This window comes from Dermacentor andersoni, chromosome 2 (genome assembly GCF_023375885.2).
Source record: "Dermacentor andersoni chromosome 2, qqDerAnde1_hic_scaffold, whole genome shotgun sequence".
Classification (NCBI taxonomy): Eukaryota; Metazoa; Arthropoda; class Arachnida; order Ixodida; family Ixodidae; genus Dermacentor; species Dermacentor andersoni.
The window spans coordinates 148,989,679-149,011,605 of NC_092815.1; the positions used below are offsets into that span (position 1 = coordinate 148,989,679).

Sequence of the window (21,927 nt, forward strand, 5' to 3'; positions counted from 1 at the left end):
CTACTTCCGGGGCATCGCTAGTTGGTTTAGCGGCTTGCGACTTGCAGACGCATGCTGGAAAATTGAGCAGCGTGCGACTGACCTGCGATCATCGCTTTTCGACCAATGCGACTGTCACGTTGCGACCAGAACGGTCGCACGACCTCTGCGACTCGCAAGTGTGAATGGGTCTTTTAGTTCAAGCTTTCGTGAGCTGTTAGTGTACTGCCTTGCCTGTCTGCCAGCGCACGTATACCGGGTGTTTTTACGAAGCTGTTTAGTATTTTTTTTAAAATAGCGGTTATCGCGATTTTTTTTAAATATTTGCGATAATTGTATAATGTATCCGATATTTTAACTTCAATAATATCCGCTTGCTACGCGGACGAATGACAGCTATGGCTTCTATAGTGGAAATGTGATTTTCCCTAGCAATGACTCTTCACTTGATACCCTTAAGTTGCAGGTTGTATATACCAGACATACTAATCTTGCAAAATCAATATTAGTAATGACTCTGAGTGTTTCTCATATTGTTCACCCAACTTCTTGCTTACTCAGACTTTTATCTTGCTCAGAGGCGACGCATAATTAATGCCAATCGTACTAACGAGTTATTTGTGCTCACTCGTGACTCAGACTTCTCAGTTTATAATTATCAGGGTTCAATCACCCTTTAAGTTACATTTCATTTGATATTCATATAGTTAGAATTTGTAAGTAGTCGAGAACCCTGAACTGAACATAATCACTAGTGTCACCAGTATTTCGATGCTGTCTGCTATATATTCAGAAAATGAAGTTTAATAAAATTGATTCATAGAAATGACAACGAATAAATAAAGACTACCACTGTGATACTAAACAAAGTGATTCGTGATCACTAGTGACTAACCGCTATCATCGCCTACTATATTGTAATTTACCTTTTTATCACTTTCGATTTGGCATGATTGAATGAATGCATGAATGTTTATTTTCACAGAAAAATTCAAAGAATCTCTCTCAAAGAGGCTCTCTGCCAAAGTGATTTGTGATCACGAGTGACTTCAGTCCTACAATCTTCGTCTAAATATAACCAAACAAAGTCTGTATGGCTTCAGTTCATATACATTAAGCTATGCTCTAAAAAATACGAGAACATCGAACTGAACGTATCGCAGATCACTAGTTACCGGTTTAATCGGACAACATTGGTATCCAAAGCAATAGTGATTTATGACTTTAGGATTAATATCAATGACAAAGTATATGAACGAAGGCTACTACTGTCAGTATAAATAAAGTAATTCGTGATCACTGGTCACTCAGTACTACAACTCCTAGTTATCATAGTTGAGCGACTCTTTGAACGCAATGCTGCACAAAAGTTGGACTCAGCGTTATCAGTTAGCAATGGGAACCAGAATGCTAGTTTGTTTTGAGTGCGAGTGGTGTATTGACGACGTGCACGAATCAAAACTACCATTGTACCAGTAAAATAAATTATTCATTATAATTGTTTAGCTCAGTCTACCAGCTCCCAGCAAGCATCATTGCTGAATCACTCGTTGTTTTGTATTTAAGTTTAGATTCATGACATCAATGCCATGTAAAACCAAGAAGCTTCGCACGGTAAGTTAGTAAGTAGTCGTGGCTAATTCGTATATTACTAGTTAGCTGTGTTGTGTAATTACTTAGTTAATTACTCAATCCTACAATGTAATTACTGACTTGTTACACGGGTTAAGCTGGAACGTAATATTTATGTTTCTAAACATTTCTATGTACCAAATAAATAACTTTACGATGCGCCAGAACTTAAAAAAAGATAGCGTGTGCTCCCGGGCTTAGTGCTTTCATATCGAGGGCGGGAATGTGCATCATTGCTTCACATGCAAGTCGATTAGCTTTAACATCAGCGACGCGCCGTTTTCCGTCAAATTCAATGACTGCCGAATCTTTTGCCCCTCTAGTGCTGCTTTGCCGTATGATGACCGAGTAAAAGCGCCCTAGGAAAAAAAAATGTCAGGCAGTGGAATAAAGCCACGCATACGACAACACCTAAAAGTGATTATAGAGTATAGGCAACTGGAGTGCAATTAGGGGATGAGTTATCGCTGGCGCTGCAATCAGCATTTTAAAAATCACCCTATATGTTGTGATCTGATATAAAACAAATACAGCCAGTTGAATTAAACTAGACGCGACATATAGCGTGAGACCGTTCTCTGGATTAAGTGCCTCAAGTGCCATTAGCGAGAACCGCGACATTGATCAGCAATCGAATTATATAAAAAAGAATGCTTCCCATAGAGTTACGTTGGCTGCGTCGGCCCACGATCGGCTTTGTCGCAGTAGTCCATGTCCCGGTATCCTGGACATGGTTACACTGAATGTTCTGTAGAACACGCCTAATCGTGACTGTAAGATTGTTAAGAATAATATAACACTGTCGGTTGTGAAGCGCACTCAATTTATGTGTACGTGCGCCAAACTCGAACATGCGAGGGCAATGGTATGAGAGAGCATTGGAAAAACGTAGAAAATCATAGCAGTTATTACGTTTAAAACCAACCTATCACACCATCGTTACTGCCAGGAAAAGGTGTCAGCGGCTATTCAGGGAAAGCCATGAAGCAAATGTTGCAGGTAGTCCTCGAGGTAACGTACAATAAGTACACTACTCCAACGCATAAGAAAAATAATTCTTGATAAACACCCTCTTATTAGCTTTAATTTTCTGGTTTCAGCTACGATGAAACAGTTCTTCAGCAGGTGTCCAAGAAAACAATGGAGCGGCCCACTTTGTGCTGCTCAAAAGCTTTATTTCATTTCAAGCGATCTCGAAATCTCCGAGGTCTCCCTCTATCCGGTCTACTTGGCTGACCATGGTAACTGAATGAATTTAGGACGAAACCAATCTGTGCATTGAGAGTCGTAAACTGTGAATGCTTTGCCGTGAGGGCAGAGGCTTTTATATTCTTGCTGGCAGTTTTCGAATCTTTGCGTAATTCTGTTGTTTTGTCCCCAGAAAAGGAGTTCGCATCTTGTGACTCCTAAACAAGGAAACAGAAATTCATAAGCTTTTTGGGAAAATTTCCTTCGTAAGGTAGTAATGAACAAGTAACAAGCAAAGTGATGCGCACATAAGAATGTATGATCCAAAATTTCGCAACAAAGAATGCGCGCTCGTACACAGGTTACCGCTTGAAGTAGCAATTCCCTTACACCGAAGCACAATATTGTAATTCGTAGGGGTCACATTCGGTATGAATATTCAACATTTATCTAAACTTAAGTTAATAATCGTACGTCATACGTTTACGCTAATATTTGCGCAAGCACGGAATAAAAGTCAGATAAACGTTTTAATTTATATGTCACATCTAATGATGATGTGTGGTGTTTTGCGGCGCAAGGGCCAGGTTTGGCCAAAGAGCGCCATGACAAGTGGTAATGTTGATGTATTATGGAAGATATGACTTGGCTGTAAAGTGGCCTAAAAATAGTCGCTGTAAAGTGCGTAAAATCTACGTACTATAAAATTATGCTGATGACTAATGACGAATACTATGAACATTAAAATCCATCGTAGAAGAATGATGCATTGTTTAAAATATGCGAGATGTTAAATTGCTTACAGCACTACTGCCTAGCCAGAGCCCCTGAACCCAAGGAACGAGAGGTATGTGCTATACGAAACAACTATCACAGCGCTATCCTCTATAGAGAGGAGGCGCTACGAACGTATGGGCTAATTACATGTAATACAACATCTTTCAGGAAACCTAGGACTGCGCTGGTAGCAAAGAGCGGTTCTGCACCGAGTAACATAACAGGATGAAGGGGGATGTGCTGCCGGTATGATAGGGAAAAATGTTTCCTTCTTTCAGATTCGGCTGCCCGACACTCCAGTAGGACGTGGAGGACGGTCAGCCTCTCCCCGCATCTACCACAGGTTGGAGGCTCGTTTCCTGTGAGTAAAAAGTTATGTGTGCCAAAAGTGTCTCCTATACTTAGACGGCAGAATGGGACATCTGTCCAGCGAGATATTGTTACAGGAGGACAGAAACCTAATTGTGGCTTTATTACACGCAGTTTATTATTTAGTTCTTCATCCCACATGCGTTGCCAGTGGTTTCGTAGTTTCCTTCTTAACAAAGGCTTCGGGTCTGCGACAGGGACCGAAGCAGTAGGATTAACTGCATGCAATGAAATTGATGTGGCCATCTGGTCGGCTAGAACGTTTCCCTCGATGCCCCTATGTCCAGGCACCCAGCATATAATCACATGTTGGTTAGATATGTATGCTTTACACAGTGCGGAGTAGAGTTCATTAAATACTGGATTTTTGTGATTACAGAAAGACATCAAAGCCTTCACAACACTGAGGGAGTCCGTATATATAACTGATTTCTGGAGTTGTGATTTATTTATGTGCTTTACGGCTGACAGCAGTGCGTAGGCCTTAGCCGTAAAGATGCTTGTTACCGGATGCAGTACATCGGATTCCGAGAAGGATGGGCCGACGGCTGCATAGGACACCCCCTCGCGAGACTTTGATGCGTCTGTGTAGAACTCCGTGCAGGAGTGTTTGTATTGGAGTTCCCGGAAATGCATTTGTATTTCAATTTCTGGAGTGTGTTTTGTAACTTGCATGAAAGATATATCGCATTGTATCATCTGCCACTCCCAAAGAGGTAGCAGCTTAGCTGGAGGCATTAGGCGATGTTTGAGGATTGGGACATCCATTTCAACACTAAGCTCCCTCACACGCAGCGAGAAAGGTTGCCTTACGGAGGGACGATTCCGAAAGAGTGTAGAATATGTCATATCATTAACGGTATTAAAACACGGATGTTGAGGATTATAGTGCACTTTCAGAAAATATGTTTGGCTGATGTATGTTCTCTGCAGATGAAGTGATCACTCATTTGATTCTACGTATAAATTTTCAATGGGACTTGTTCTGAAAGCGCCCGTGGCTAAGCGGATTCCTAGGTGGTGGGCCGGATCTAGCATCTTTAGCGCGCTCTGGACGGCAGAATGATAGATCACGGCACCATAATCTAATCGTGACCGAATCAGGCTCTTATAGAGATTCATTAGGCACGTCCTGTCACTACCCCACGTAGTCTGCGGTAGAAGTTTAATTAGGTTCATTATTTTCAGACATTTTTCTTTAACATGTTTAATGTGTGGGATGAAAGTGAGTCTATTGTCAAGTATAACATCTAGATATTTGTGTTCTTTGTTTACAGGTATCTGTTGTCCACACAGTTCTAAGCAAGGATCCGGAACCAGGCCTCCCTTTCTTCTAAACAGAACACAAGAACTCTTGTGAGGATTGATTTTAAATCCATTTTTCTCTGCCCACTGTGACACCTTGTTCAAACCATGCTGTACCTGTCTCTCGCAGACTGTGAGGTTGCAGGATTTGAAACCTATCTGTATATCGTCTACGTAGGCGGAATAGAAAATAGCTGGTGGTAAAGATGCACGAAGCGTCTTCATCTTTACGACAAAGAGCATGCAGCTGAGTACGCCACCCTGGGGTACCCCAGTTTCCTGTATAAATGTACGCGACAGTGCAGGACCTATTTTCACTCGAAATGTACGGTTCTCTAGGTAGCTCTCTATAGTATTTAACATATTGCCGCGGATACCTAGCGCGGAAAGATCGCGCAGGATTCCGTACCGCGAGGTTGTGTCGTAGGCTTTTTCCATATCCAGAAATACAGATAAGAAAGATTGCTTGTGCACGAAGGCATCACGAATGCTCGCTTCGATGCGCACAAGATGGTCGGTTGTAGATCGCCCTTCCCGAAAACCACATTGAAATGGGTCAAGCACTTTACTGGACTCTAGGAGATGCACGAGACGCCGATTGATCATTTTTTCAAATACCTTACATAGGCAACTTGTCAGGGCTATCGGGCGATAACTTGCCACTGAGGAAGGATCTTTGTCTTGTTTCAAAACCGGGATCACAATGGCTTGTTTCCATGCAGTCGGGAGGTATCCCGGAGCCCAAATGGTGTTGAAAATTGTGACTAGTGTAACTTGGGTGTCATTATGTAAGTTTTTGATCATTTCATACATTATTCTGTCAGATCCCGGTGCAGACCTCTTGCATGCGCTCAAGGCAGCTCTCAACTAGGCAATGCTAAAAGGACAGTTGTATGGTTGATTCTGTTGATATTTTCTCATGAGTGGCTTACATTCTTCTATTTGTTTATATTTCAGAAAGGATTGCGAGTAATGGTTGGCACTTGACATGCTCTCAAAGTGCTCCCCAAGTGAGTCCGCCTGATCTTGTAGGGTATTACCTTCTGTGTTTACCAAAGGGAGTGCACATGCTTGTCGCCCTCTTATATTATTGACCCTGTTCCAGGCTTTGGCCTCATCTCTGAACGAGTTAATACTCGATAGAAACTTCTGCCAACTTTCTCGTCTGGCCTGTCGGCGGGTTCGCCTGCCTTGGGATTTTACTTTTTTAAAGTTGCTAAGATTCTCCGCAGTGGGAGAAGCGCGTAGCAACCCCCACGCCCTGTTCTGTTTTTCACGAGCGATCCTACAATCGTCGTTCCACCACGGGACACGCCGTTTGCAGGCCAAGCCTTTTACTTCTGATATGCATTTAGATGTGACATCTATTATGAATGCTGTAAACAACTCGACTGCAGCATCAATTCCTAACGAAGACAGGTCAGCCCATGAGATACTAGTAAGAGATCGAAATTTCTCCCAATCAGCTGTCTCAATCTTCCACCTAGGAGCGTGTGGTGGATATTCGTTTTCTTTCGGTGATCTTAGCAGTACAGGGAAGTGGTCGCTGCAGTAAGGGTTGTCGGTAACTTCCCATTCAAGTTCAGGCAGTACAGACGAGGAGACTATGCTAAGATCTATGGAAGAATAGCTTCTGTTTGCAAGAGAGTAATATGTGTCTTCCTTCTTATTCAACAGACACGCACCAGAAGAAAAAAGGAACTGTTCGACAAGACGTCCTCGCGCATCTATACGAGGGTCGCCCCACAGGAAGTTATGTGCATTGAAATCGCCAAGAACAACATAGGGTTCTGGCAAATCATCTATAAGGGACTGAAATTCATGTTTGCTTAGCTTATAATGTGGGGGTATATAAAGTGAGCAAATAGTGATCAGTTTGTTTAGCAGAATAACTCGAACCGCCACTGCCTCAAGGGCCGTTCGTAGCTGTAAACGTTGACAGGCTATGCTTTTTTGAATTACAATTGCAACACCGCCCGATGATGCGACAGCATCATCGCGATCTTTGCGAAAAGTAACGTGCTGTCGAAGAAAATTTTTGTGTTTTGGTTTTAAGCGTGTTTCCTGTAAACACAGCACTTTTGGATTGTGTTTATGGATGAGTTCTTGCACGTCATCAAGATTCCTGAGAACACCTCTGACATTCCATTGGATGATTTGTGTATCCATATTTAAAGAAAGTTGGTGCTGCGTTTACGGAAACGGAAGTGATGCCTTAGGTTACAGAGCTCTTTCGAGGCCCTGTAACGGTGGTTGTGCCCTTTCTGGAGCGTTCGAGCGAGTCTCGGTGCTCCTTAGGCATTTGATGCGCCTTGACGACAGGTGTAGTGTCCATTGCCTCCTGTGAGACGCCGGACAAGCGCTCTTGCGATCGCGAGGTTTTCGGAGAGAGTCCTGCCCCGGAAGGCAAGACCTCTGCGCCCACCAGCCCGGAGGTCGATGGGGCTCCCTGAGGAATTTGGCTGCGCTGGCCGTTGCCAGCGCTGGAAGGGGGCTCGGAGGCTGGGGCAGCCTCGGCTGCGCCCACCTTCGGGGTTGATGGTCCCCTCTGCTGTGTTGACGGAGCAGCGCTAGCTGCAACCGCCTCGGGGGCAGATGGCGTAACTGCCGACTCACTGCCTGTGGGTCGGACAGCCGCCGGAGGCCGTTGTGACGCTGCCCCCTTACGCGCCACATCGGCAAAGCTGCTCTTAGACAGGTATGACACCCGCCTACGTGCCTCTTTGAAAGATATGTTTTCTTTGACTTTCATTGTCACAATCCCCTTTTCTATTTTCCAGGACGGGCAGGACCGCGAGTATGCGGCATGCTCGCCATCACAGTTGACACAATGTGGAGTGTTCTGGCATGTTTCGGAGGAAAGTTCATTGTCACTGCACTTGGCACATGTCAGCCGGCCTCGACAGTTCTGTGAACTGTGGCCGAACCTTTGGCACTTAAAGCATCTAAGGGGATTGGGCACGTATGGCCTAATACGAAGTTTGATATAACCGGCTTCGATGGACTCGGGGAGGACACTTGAACCGAAAGTGAGTATCAGGTGTTTCGTCTTGATCTCTTTACCATCTCGCCTCATCTTAATTCGCTTAACATTTATGACATTCTGTTCGCTGAAGCCCTCCAAGAGTTCAGCTTGAGTGAGCTCTAGCATGTCATCGTCCGAGACAACGCCACGGGTGGTGTTCATGGTACGGTGCGCAGTTACTGTTATTTGGGTCTCCCCAAATGAGACAAGTTTCGGCAGTTCCTCGTACTGCTTCTTATCGTGGAGTTCCAAGAGAAGATCACCACTTGTCATTCTCGACGCCTTATATCCTGTTCCAAAAACTTCAGTTAAAGACTTCGAAACAAGGAACGGTGAAATGTTACGCACTAGTTTGTCTGGGTTTTCTGAGTGAATCACATGATATTTAGGAAAGTTCTGGACTTGTCGTCCGAAAAACTGAAAGAGATCTTCGGTGCACCCTCGTTTGTGAGGGCGATCAGGGAGTTTAGGAAAAGCGTTTTCCATAAGTACAATAGGGTTTTCGGCCGCGATGCCGACCACCCACCATGGAGCCCAACAGGGGGACCTGACAGGAGTTCCTGCTAGAGAAACCCTGCCAACGCCAGCCGTACATCGCTGCTATAACCAAATACAGCATAACCAAGGCTGGCTAGCTACACAAGGTTAACCCTTGCCGCCGGGAAACTAGGAAGTGAGAAGTGATGAGAGGACAAGAAAGATGAAAAAGGCGAGAGAGAAAGACGAATATTGGAGAGGAGGACAGGAAAAGGCGACTGCCGATGTCCCCCAGGTGGGTCAGTCCGGGGGTGCCGTCTACGTGACGCAGAGGCCGAAGAGGTGTGTTGCCTTCGCCGGGGGGCCTTAAAGGTCCGAACACCCAGCATCGGCTCAACCTCCAGGATACCCCTTTCCCCGGACACGGCTAAGCCGCGCACGGCTACACGCGGGAGGGTCCAACCCTGGTGTGCTCGGGTACGTGGTGTCGCAACACACCAAACGCCTGCTGACGCAGACGCCCCTGCGGGGCTGTCACATCTAATGGGCTACTTTGTCAGTAATATTTCCAATTGTGTAAAGGCCTCCGCCCGGCCAAGGTACGTAATTTTTTGCACGATTATGTCCATCCAATACACAAACTTGAAATCAGTCGATATGCACGCTGTAATGAAGCCGCCCTGAAATGCCGTACGCCCGCAACTGCACCACGCGCAAGCTGGCCTATTTTCTTTTTATGCACGTTAAGCTAAACTTGATGATGAATTTTATGCAGCTATGTTTGACCGCCAAGCCAGCGAGACATAAACTGGCGCTATGCCTAGTGCTACACCACGCCATAAACTTCACCTGAATTTCCTGGAACTGCATTGAATGTGTAGCTCAGGAGCACACTTCGTGACTTCTAAAAAGAATCTGTCACAATCCACAAGTTGTCACTGGCGTGGTAGTGGCAGCAGCTTCGCTAGACCCATAGAAAATTTTGGACGATTGGGACTGAGGATTGAAAAAGCCCCCTCAGTGAGGCTAGATCACGGAATAGTGCAGTACATGTCATATTGTTAATGGGTGTGTAACAACGATGTTGGGGGTTAAAGTGCACTTGAGGACATATGTGAAAATGGTGTATGTTCTTTAGAGGTGAAGGCGCCGCTGATTCGATTCCAAGTGCAGACATTCAAATTTTGAATGGGTTTGTTCTGAAAGCGCCGGTGGCCAGCCGGATACCAAGATGGTGGACGGGATCCAGCATTTTTAACGCACTCAGCGCGTCAGAGTGGCATACCACGGCTTTATAGCCAAACGTGACCAAATACAGATTGTTGTACACGTTCAATAAGCAATTTATATCACTGCCCCATTTTGTGAAAAAGTATTTTCAGTAAGTTACTTGTTTTTAGGCATTTCGCTTCAAGACATATGGTGCGTCGGAATTAACTTTTCTGTCAAGCACGACGTCAAAAAAAGTGGCGGAAACCATTCCACGATTACTGTCTTGAGTAAAGAGTTAGCATTGAATCAATATAACAATACAACAAATCGTCCCCATCGAAACGAGTTATGTGTGTGGCGTGTACAGCAGCGGGACTGCTCTATTGCGCTTGCCTACGAAATCGGCGCCAGAAGGCGCCGCTTCCGCGAAACCTTCACGTGGCCGCCAATATGCATGGCGCGCTCGCGCGCGCGAGCACTGAGAAAAACTTTATGCGACAACTGGGCTCCTTGCCTCGCACTCCTTTCTGGACAAGCTACGCCATCCAGTGGCACTACCAAGAAGACTGCGCGTGACCTCTGAGAAAAGGAGCGTGTGGCGCCTGTTCTTGTGAACGCTGACAACTATTCCCGCGCTTGCCGCACACGCAGAGGCACATACCCAATACATTCATAGTGAGCTCACTAAAGCGTTGGCATGAAAGTCATTCATTGAAAAGCGGTCCGTACACAGTGCATTTGTGGCGCAGAATCCTAATGCGTCGGGCTGCTCTCCTTGAGGAACCTTTGTCACGTTGGGTCGATTCCGTTCCGTATAGAAGAAACTTAAGGGATTATTTTCACCATCGTAGGGTGGAACACTCCCAATGCCACATAACTAGCCACGCAAGTTGTCCCCAAAGACGTCCTTTGAAGTGCGGCACACACCTACTGGCCCGTAATCAGTGATACAAGTTGGCATGAAAGAGGTTCATTAAAGACCAGCACAAACCAAAGTACACATACCCAGTGCTTCAAGTCGGCGTCAAGGAGTTTTCTCGAACATCGGTGCCTTGTTAATCCTGAATCTACTGTGGCCCATGTTGGTGTGAAAGAGTTTCCTTGAAGAGAGGCGTGTATGTGCACACTGGCACATACTCAGTGACCCAAGTTTATGCAACGCTTGGTTTCGAAACCTTCTAACTGAGCACAGCAGCGCGATGCGTTAACCATAACCCCACGGAATACCTAGCGATCCAGATAGGCGTGAAGACGGTTAGATACTGTAGCGGGCATCGACACCGCAACACGGGGACGCTATGGTCATAGCTCTCAGTCGGCACCTTGGTGCCAGCTGAAAAAGAAGGGAAAAATAAAGATGGGCAGCGCGTGCATAGGCGCAAGCACGGCACGGCCGGTGTTGTTCTAGAATCCTGCTGCACTGGTCCTCTTGGTCTGGCCCTCCGCTGCGAACCCTCGGTTCCCACATTAGGTGATCCGGGAGAACAAGCCTTCGACCGAAAGACGCGCTGACATGGCCAACTGGCCGGAGCCCGAATTCAGCCCACCACTACTACCGTTGCGGCTAAGCTACGTCGGCGCGTGATTCGCGCGGTTGGAGGTGGCTCTGGAGCTGAACATCCCGACGGAAGAGTTCAATACGGGGTACTCCTACACATCCCGCCGCATGACCTGCAACTCTGCCTCAGAGTTTCGGTGCCTGCGTGTGCCCCTACGACGAACTAAATCAGGCTGTGCTCAAATTCTATGGCACTACGCACCTCTTCCTGACGAAGAACGCACGCTACGCGCCTCCTCCTCAGGCGAATCCTCCCAGGCTATACCACGGCACCTACAAGCCAGCGAAAGTGACGCAGCTGTAGCAGCGATCACCGTCCCTCCCCTACGCTACCCGTCCTCTCCTTCGTCCGAGTCACCGTCGGGGCCCTCCGGCGACAGCTCTGACAAGTCAGACACTGGAGGCTCTGAACACTTGCCGCGCGACTCGGACAGCGCAGGTGGACTAGCACTGCCCTCTCGAAACATGAGCACGGTGGCTTCTTATATCTTCTTATGGCTTCTTTGTGTTGCACCCACTCCTGAGCCTGGGAAGCCGCAAGCATCAGTCACGACTGCTCGAACTTGCACCGGCATTCGCCCCTCCGCGTCAATGTTATCGAACTTCGCCCGACGACTACTTGCTGGTCGTCTCGAGCGCCACTGGCGTCCAAGACTATTAACCAGCGTACGAAGGTCCGGCCAACGCAGAACAAACCCTCATATCGCGGCACATGCGAAGTCCGACGCAGAAGTCTGCGACTTAAGATTAGACGACTGGAAGCGTAGTCGAGAACGTGAAAACGCGTCGTTCGCGATGGCCCACACCGTCGCGTCATGGCCTACCCATGACCTACGTCATAGCCTAGCCGCTGCTAGCCAGAAGGCACTAGCCTTCTGCACACTCTTCGCGCAAAGACGCAGGTGTGCAACGCATCAGGTGCAACTCGTCCGGTGCACTACTACTAACCTCGATCTCCTGAATGTCTTCGCGGAACCATTCGACCCCAAGGGACTCGCACTACCTAGACTGACCACGGACCCTTTCAATAATGTGATCTTAAAGTAGCCCCTCTTTCTGGTGAAAAGGCATTAACTTTGCTGGGACTATGTCTAAAACAATTATTTTCAAGCTAAAATTTGTTCGAGCCTTGCTGCGCACCTCCCCTCTTTCTTCTTCCAGTTCGTCCTCGACAGTCGCTGGACCTAGTGCACGCACCATTTTCGTCTTCCCACTACGAACGAGCGAGCGGTAGGTTCGCTTGCTCCTTGGCTGCAATTCCTGTGCAGAGTACTTCTGACTGAGTATAGGCGCCCTATTCCTTGCCATCCCGCTACCAACGAACAAGCGACAGCCTCCCCTCTTTCTTCCTGCAGTTTCTCCTCGACAGTCGCTGGACCTAGTGCACGCACCATTTTCGTCTTACCATGCGAACGAGCGAGCGGTAGGTTTCCCTCCTCCTTGGCTCAAGTTGCTATCCAGAACACCATTGACTGAGTATACGCGCCCTATTCCTCGTCAAACCGCGACGAACGAACAAGCTACAGCCTCCCCTTTGTTGCTCCGTTGCTGCCCACTCACTTGACCGAGTGTCGACACCCGCTTGATTGAGCCCACGCATCCTTTTCATCGCTTCGGCAGGCACCACCTTTCGACGCAACTCTGACGCCGACTTGGGGCACTTGGTGTCACTCGGTCTCTGCTGCTCTTCAATTAAGCTCTTTCATGTCAACTTTGTCCACTGGTGTTACGTTTCGCCTACGACGCGCGGTATAGCCGGCGCGGATGCAACGGACGCCGGGGCTTCGTTCAAAGCGGCGGACATTTTGGCCCGTTCAGCGCCGCCGATACGCCTCCCCGCCAAGCGCGTCCAGGCATGTTTCAATGCCACGTGTCTTCAAGTGTGTGTGTGTGCATGCTGGTGCCCACGCTTGTCAAAGCGCGGCAGCCGGAGAGAGGAGCTCCCCAAGTGTGAAGCGAGGAGGTCTGACCGGCGCCGGCCCGGCGGATGCGTCACTACACTCGTCTCAACCTGTCTCTCAGCGTGTCCGTGCCCCGTCACGTGCGCCTCTGACGAGATGTTCCTTCTTGCCCTCAACTCCGAGAGTATAAGAGCAGCTGCCCCCGGACGCCAAGAGAAAGGCTCCGATTTCTTCCGTTGAGTTACGTGCTCTCCCGTCTCTCCACTTCGGTCGACCTCACCGGCCGCTCTTTTGCGATGCTAGAATAAACAAGTTGTTCTGTTACCAGTCGACTCATGCTTTGCCGGGACCTTCGGATGCTTCCAGTTGTGCCCCAGGCCGCCAGGCCAACGCTACCCTTGGGGCTTGCGACCCATTTGCAACAACTCGTGCCAGCGGTGCAGATGCAACAACGGGTGTCAGCGCTGCGATTACAACACTGGGCATGTGCGAGCACGTGTGTGCCGCGTTTCAGCGAACATCTTTGCCGACAACTTGGCTACCTACGTATGTGCCACTGGAAATGTGGCGCTGCTCAATGACAAGAAAGATACCTTAAATTTCTGCTATGCTGAGCGGAATCGAACTGACATCACAAAGGTTCCTCAAGCACAGAAACCAAACAACTTAGCTGGTTGTGCCACAAATTCTCTACGTAGGTGCCACTCTTCAATGAACTCCACTCGCGCGAAGGCTTTAGCGAGCGGCGCCATGAATACACTGTGTAAAAAAATTATGGGGTTTTTCGTGCCAAAACCACTGTCTGATTAGGAGGCCCGCTGTACTGGAAGACGCCGGAAATTTAGAGCAGCTAGGGTTCTTTAACGTGCGCCTAAATCTAAGTACACGGGATTTTTCGTATTTCGCCCCCATTGCCATGCGGCCGTCGAGGCCGGGATTCGATCCCGCGACCTCTTGCTCAGTGCACTGTGTATATGCCGCTCTTCGATTAATGTCTCGCGAACTTGGGTCACTGAGTGTGCCATTGAGTGTGCGGCAAATGAGGGAATAATTCTCAGCGTTCACAGGCATCGTCGCGCCGCGCTTCTCGTATTAGAGGTCACGTGCTGACTCCTCGTCAGCGAGGTCATAACAGCGCCTATTAAAACAAACTAGCCCAATCTTTCGCCTGATAGTCTGCGGCACTACGACGCACAGTGTGTCAAGAAAGAAGCGCGAGAGAAATGTGCGCTTGCTGAATCAGGCGTTTCTCAGCGTTCGCACGCACGAGTGCGCCGTACATTTCCGATGCCACCCCAGCCTTCGCGGCGGCGGCTCTACATGGCGCAGAGTGTTCGTAGGAAAGTGCGATATAGGAGTCCCGCTGCAGTTCACGTACCTCGTACATTGTTCCTTTCGGCCGTGGGCAATATGTTGCCTGGATATATTGATTAATTCCTAATGCACTGCTCTTGACAGTTATCGTCAGATGGCTTGGGCCAGTTCGTTAATTAAACCGGCATCTACTAGAGGTTACAAGGAAGCTTTCTATAGGCCGTCCTCTCATATTGCAAACGGTGTCTCCCTAAATAGTGTTATGGGTATTCAAGTAGAACAGATGGTCGCCAACTAGTCGAAATCAGTTGGTGTTCTAGAAGCTGCTTCAAGGGGCGCTTGAATCACTATACGGGGTGAGTTTCCAAAATTGTTCCAAAAAGTTCCTGCAATTTTTAAAATTCACCTGTTGCACGTACCATATTTCACGTCCTTGAGCTGAATTATTCAGGGAGGCGGATAGTACTTGCACGAGAAATAGACACACATAGGCAAATATTAACACGAATTCAGTAAAAAAACTTCCTAATTATTCACTTTATGGCACATAACGGTATTTACGAATTCTACAGGTGAGCTTGGAGTGAATTTCCAGAATGTCACCAGCTTGCAGATATGTGCCATCAAACTCGGCGCCAAATATCAACTGTGGTTTCACTTACACGTAAAAAAAAGAACGCCCTTGATGCACAGAGTCACTAAAACAACTGGAACGCCAATGCTATTCATCCCACACTTTGGGAAATAACATCTGTATTGAGCTTGAAATATTACCTCCTGTCAGTGTGTGGTAGAGAGCACTACATTGGTAAACGTTGTTGCGGGTTTTCAGAGTGATTTTATTCCACGGCCATAAACCTGAGGCATGAGTTATATGGTCCAAGTTTATTTATTGTCATTAAGAATCATAGTTACCTAATCCAAGTGTAACTTGTTGCCGATTAGTGACACGTTATTAATTACAACCAGTAGTGAGCATCCCTGTAGAGTGATCTTGAAAGTAGCATTTTGCTGGCAACGTTCTGTAATGCTTATATGCGGACATTTCCATTACTTTCAGAAACGCTTCAAGTGATTCGTGCGCTTGCTGGTGATTGTTCGGGCCACAAAATTTGATACTAGATAGTCGATAAATTTTGAAGAGGTGTTACTTTGTATGCTGTGTTGGCAAGTCTGTGACACCAGCATTCAAGGAGTTTGTGTTGCGTTATTACAAGCATGTTATAAGAATTATGCGTTGTAACTACACTTCTTTTGGCAAACAGACATTTAATGTTACTCTTGAGAAACAATGCATTTCCCTAACGCAACAAGGCGCTCAGCGGTCTGCATGAATGTATGTTGGAAAGGAACAGATGAAATGTTGCGCTGTTCGTTTTCCATGCTCTCCAGCAATAACAATTGATGATGATGTGTGTGGTTTAGTGGCGCAAGGGCCAGATATGGCCAAAGAGCGCCATGTCCGTGTTAATTAGTTTGCAGTGAAATCATGAGTACTATGAAGTTGGTGTGCCGTGGCTGTAGAGGGGCCTTAAAAATGGTAGCGCTAAAGTGCGTAAAATCTGTATAATAAGATTATGGCGATGACTTATGAAGTGTACTATGAACAATAAGACAATTAAAAAGAATGATACGATGTCTAAAGATATATCAGGTTATATAAGATATGCTAGAGCACTAATGCCTCCTTAGAGCCCTTGAAACACAAGGGCCTGGAGGCATGTGCTATTTAAAACAATTATCGCAGCGGCATCCTCTGGAGCGAGGATGCTCTACCAATTTAATGGGATTATGACGTGTAGAACTACATCTTTTAAGAAGTCGAGGACTGCCTTGGTGTTAAAAAGCGGTTCATGACCAAGAAACATAGCCGGGTGCAGAGGGATGTAATAACGGTATGCTAGCGGAAAATGTTTCTTTCTTTCAGGTTCGGCTTTCCGACACTCCAAGAGTACATGGAGGACGGTCAGCCTCTCACCGCATCTGCCACAGGCTGGAGGATCGTTTCCTGTGAGTAAAAAGTTATGGGTCCCAAATGTGTGTCCTATTCTGAGGCGACAGAATAGGACATCTGTTCGCCGAGATTTTGTTGGGGAGGGCCAAAAACCTAACCGGGGCTTTATAACGTGCAGTTTGTTATTTGTTTGCGCGTCCCACGTGCACTGCCAGTGACTTCGCAGTTTATTTCGTACGAAAGGCCTCAGGTCTGTGACAGGCACATCAGCGGTAGGGTTAACAGCTTGCGATGTGATTGACGTGGCCATCTCGTCCGCGAGAACGTTACCTTGGATTCCCCTATGGCCAGGGACCCAGCATATTATGATATTTTGGTTAGATGAGTGCGCTTTACATAATACCGAATACAGTTCATTGAATACGGGATTTTTATGTTTGTAGAGTGACTTTAAGGCCTTCACGACGCTTAGAGAGTCTGTATAGATCGCTGCTTTTGAAAGTTTTGATCTTCTTATAGGCTTCACGGCAGAGAGTAATGCGTAGGCCTCGGCCGTAAAGATGCTTGTTTCGGGATGCAGTACATCGGACTCCGAGAAGGATGGGCCGACTGCTGCATAGGATACCCCGGCATTTGACTTCGAAGCGTCTGTGTAGAAATCTGCGCAGGAGTGCTTGTACTGTAGTTCTAGGAAATGCATTCTGATTTCGGCCTCAGGGGCGTGCTTTGTAACTTTTATAAAGGATATGTCACATTGTATCACCTGCCACTCCCAGGGAGGTAAGAGCTTGATTGTGTGCATTAAGCGATGCTCGAGGAGTGGGACATGCATTTCATTGCTAAGCTCCTTCACACGCAGCGAGAAAGGCTGTCTTATAGAGGGGCGATTGCTGAAAAGTGTAGCGCACGTCATATCGGTAACGGTATCAAAACATGGATGTTCAGGATTTGAGCGTACTTTAAGGAAATATGTAAAGCTGTTGTATGATCTCTGTAGGTGGAGAGACCATTCATTTGATTCGGCATATAAACTTTCTATCGGGCTTGTTCTGAAAGCGCCCGTGGCTAAACGGATGCCTAGATGGTGAACCGGGTCTAGCATCTTTAGCGCGCTTGGGGCGGCAGAGTTATATACCACGGCACCATAATCTAATCGTGACCGGATGAGGCTCTTATACAGATTCATTAGGCACTTCCTGTCACTACCCCACGTAGTCTGGGATAGAAGTTTCATTAGGTTCATTGTTTTCAGACACTTTTCTTTGAGTTGTTTAATGTGTGGGACGAAAGTGAGTCTATTGTCAAGTATAACACCTAGAAATTTGTGCTCTTTGTTTACAGGTATCTGTTGTCCACACATTTGTAAGCAAGGATCCGGAACAAGGCCTCTCTTCCTTGTAAACAGCACACAAGAACTCTTTTGAGGATTGATTTTAAAACCATTTTTCTCTGCCCACCCTGACACCTTGTTCAAACCTTGCTGTACCTGTCTCTCGCATACTGTGAGGTTACAGGATTTGAAGCCTATTTGAATGTCGTCCACATAGACGGAATACAAAATGGCTGGTGGTAAGAAAGCACGAAGCGTTGTCATTTTAACAATAAAAAGTGTGCAACTGTGCACGCCTCCTTGGGGTACACCAGTTTCTTGTGTAAAAGAACGTGACAGCACATTGCCGACTTTCACCCGGAAGGTACGATTGGACAAGTAGTTTTTTATTATGTTTAGCATATTACCATGAATGCCCATTTCCGATAAGTCTCGCAAGATCCCGTATCGCCACGTTGTGTCATACGCCTTTTCCATATCGAGAAATATCGAGAGGAAGAACTGTTTATGTATAAATGCGTCCCGGATATTTCCTTCAATACGTACAAGATGGTCGGTTGTGGAGCGCCCTTCTCGGAAGCCACACTGATAGGGATCAAGCATTTTGTTCTGTTCAAGGAAATGGATCAGTCGCTGATTTATCATTTTTTCAAATACCTTACACATGCAGCTTGTGAGGGCTATCGGGCGGTAGCTTGCCACTGAGGAAGGATCTTTCCCTTGTTTTAAAACAGGGACCACAATGGCTTCTTTCCATGCGGTCGGAAGGTACCCTGCGTCCCAGATAGTGTTGAAAAGTGTAAGTAGTGTCAGTTGCGTGTCATTGTGTAAGTTTTTCAGCATTTCATACATGATTCTGTCAGATCCCGGTGCAGAGCTCTTGCATGCGCTCAAGGCAGCTCTCAACTCTGCAATACTAAAGGGGCGGTTGTACGGTTCATTCTGCCGACACTTTCTTATGAGTGGCTTGCGTTCTTATATTTGTTTATATTTGAGAAAGGGTATTGACTAATTGTTGGAACTTGACACGCTCTGAAAGTGCTCCCCAAGTGAGTCTGCTTGTTCAAGCAGGGTGTCGCCTTGAGTGTTTACCAGGGGAGTGAATAAGTTTGTCGTCCTTTTATCCTGTTAACCCTGTTCCAGACTTTCCCCTCCTCTGTATAAGAGTTGATACCCGATAAAAACTTCTGCCAACTCTCTCTTCTGGCCTGTCGGCGCGTTCTCCTTCCTTCGGATTTTGCTTTTTTAAAGTTAATAAGATTCTCCGCAGTGGGAGAGGCGCGTAGCAACCCCCACGCTTTGTTTTGTTTCTTATGGGCGGTCCTACATTCGTCGTTCCACCACGGGACGCGCCGTTTGCATGCGAAACCGCTCACTTCAGATATGCATTTAGATGCGGCATCTATAATGAAGGCTGTAAGATACTGAACGGCAGCATCAATTTCTAAAGAGGACATGTCATTCCATGAGATCCTGGTGAGAGTTCGGAATTTCTCCCAGTCGGCTGTATCGATTTTCCACCTGGGAGCCTGCGGTAGACATTCTTTTTCTTTAGGTGATCTTAGGAGTATAGGGAAGTGGTCGCTGCCGTAAGGGTTGTCAGTAACTTCCCATTCAAGTTCAGGCAGTACAGACGAGGAGACTATGCTAAGATCTATGGAAGAATAGGTTCTGTTTGCAAGAGAGTAATATGTGTGTTTCTTCTTATTCAACAGACACGCACCAGAAGAAAAAAGGAACTGTTCGACAAGACGTCCTCGCGCATCTATACGAGGGTCGCCCCACAGGTAGTTATGTGCATTGAAATCGCCAAGAACAACATAGGGTTCTGGCAATTCATCTATAAAGGACTGAAATTCATGTTTAGTTAATTTGTAATGTGGGGGTATATAAAGCGAGCAAATAGTGATGAGTTTGTTTAGCAGAACAACTCGCACCGCCACTGCTTCAAGGGGCGTTCGAAGCTGTAAAGGTTGACATGCTATACTTTTATGAGTGAGAATCGCAACACCACCCGATGATGCGACGGCATCATCGCGATCTTTACGAAATATAACATAGGTACGGAGAAAGTTTGTGTGTTTGTATTTTAAATGTGTTTCCTGTAAACACAGCACTTTTGGATTGTGTTGGTGGATGATTTCCTGCACATCATCAAGGTTTCTAAGGAGACCTCTGATGTTCCATTGAATAATTTGTGTATCCATATTTAATTTAAATAAGTACTGTGTCTACGGAAATGGAGGTGATGCCTTTGGTTACAGAGCTCTTTCGAGGCCCTGTAACCGGGGTTTTGCTTTTTCTGGAGCGTTCGAGGGAACCTCGCCGCTCCTTAGGCGCTTGGTGCGCCGTAGGTATAGGTGTTGTGTCCATTGCCTCTTGTGAGGCGCCGGACACGCGCTCTTGCGAGCGAGAAGTTTTTCGTGAGAGTCTCACCTCGGAAGGCAAGACCCCTGCGCCCACCAGCCCTGAGGTCGATGGGGCTCCCTGTGGGATTTGGCTGCGCCGGCTATTGCCAGCGCTGGGAGGGGCCGGGGAGGTCGAGGAAGGCTCGGCTGCGCCTACCTTTGTGGCCGCTATCGGTCCTGCGGGATCGCTGCGTGCAGCGCAGGTTGCCGCAGATAACTCTTGTGGGGCCGGCAACCCAAGGACAGCCGAGCCTGGTTGCTGGTTGGATGGAGTAGGCTTACCTACTTCCACCCTGGGGGCAGGAGCCAAAGGTGCCTGCTCGCTGCACGCGGGCAGGGCACTCGGCGATTGCCGCTGCGACGCTGCCCCCCGACGCGCCGCATCAGCATAAGGTGTGTTGTGGAATGGAGAGCACCTTTTACGGGCTTCCTTAAATGAAATGTTTTCTTTGACTTTGAGGGTAATTATTTCTTTTTCTTTCTTCCAGTTCGGACAGGAGCGTGAGTAGGCTGGATGGTCACCACTGCAGTTCACACAGCGAAGTGTGCCACTGCAGTTGTCTGAGGGGTGGCCCTGGACTCCACACTTTGCACAAGTTATTTGACCACGGCAGCTCTGCGAGCCATGGCCGAACCTCTGACATTTGAAACATCGTCTAGGGTTGGGGATAAATGGTCGAACATTTAACCTGATGTATCCTGTTTCAAGGGTTTCTGGCAGTACGCTGCATGAAAATGTGAGGATAAGATGCTTAGTGGGGATTTCCTTGTTTTCTCGTCTAATTATAATACGTTTTACGTCAGTAACATTTTGTTCTTTCCAGCCTTCCAGGAGTTCAGTTTCTGTCAAGTCTAGGAGGTCTGCCTCTGACACGACACACCGTGAGCTATTCATTGTTCGGTGTTCTGTAACAGAAATTGGAATGTTACCAAACGTCACCAGACTGCCTAGCTTCTCATATTGATTTTTCTGTGGGATCTCAAGAAGAAGATCTCCGCTTGCCATTTTCGTTTCCTTATAACCTGACCCTAAGGCTTCGGTCAGAGATTTTGAAACTATGAATGGTGAAATTAGTCTGGCTTGTTTTTCAGGGTTCTCACTGTGTACTACGTGGTATTTCGGGTAGGTCTCTTTAGTGCGGGTGAAACATGTGCTCAGGTCTTCGGTGCGCCCCCTCTTCTGAGGGTGACGATCAAGCAGGCGGGGAAATGCCGGTGTTCCCATAGCATTTCAGTTCCTTTTCGGCAGCAATGGCGGCCACCCACCACGGAGCCCAACATGGGGACGCTGCTGCACTTAACGGGTAAGGCTGCTGGCGCCAACCGTACATTGCCGCTATAACCTAATATATTATACCCAAGGGAGGGCACATACACAAGGTTAACCCTTGCCGCCTAGGAAAATTAGGAAGTGATGGAAGAAAAGAGATGAAAGGACAGTAAAAGAAAGAAGATAGGAAAGAAAAAGGTTGAAGAGGTGGACAGGAAAAGGCGACTG

General features: G+C 47.2%; 1 long non-coding RNA gene across 1 annotated transcript in view; it reads right to left on the minus strand.

Annotated features, from left to right (window-relative positions):
- Positions 1-2,745: 2,745 nt before the first annotated feature.
- LOC129387294 (uncharacterized) overlaps positions 2,746-21,927 on the minus strand; it is a 75,831-nt gene continuing 56,649 nt past the window's right edge. Inside the window, exon 5 of the long non-coding RNA XR_011892577.1 lies at positions 2,746-3,017. This is a non-coding gene — a long non-coding RNA (uncharacterized lncRNA). The remainder of the gene's footprint in view (positions 3,018-21,927) is intronic.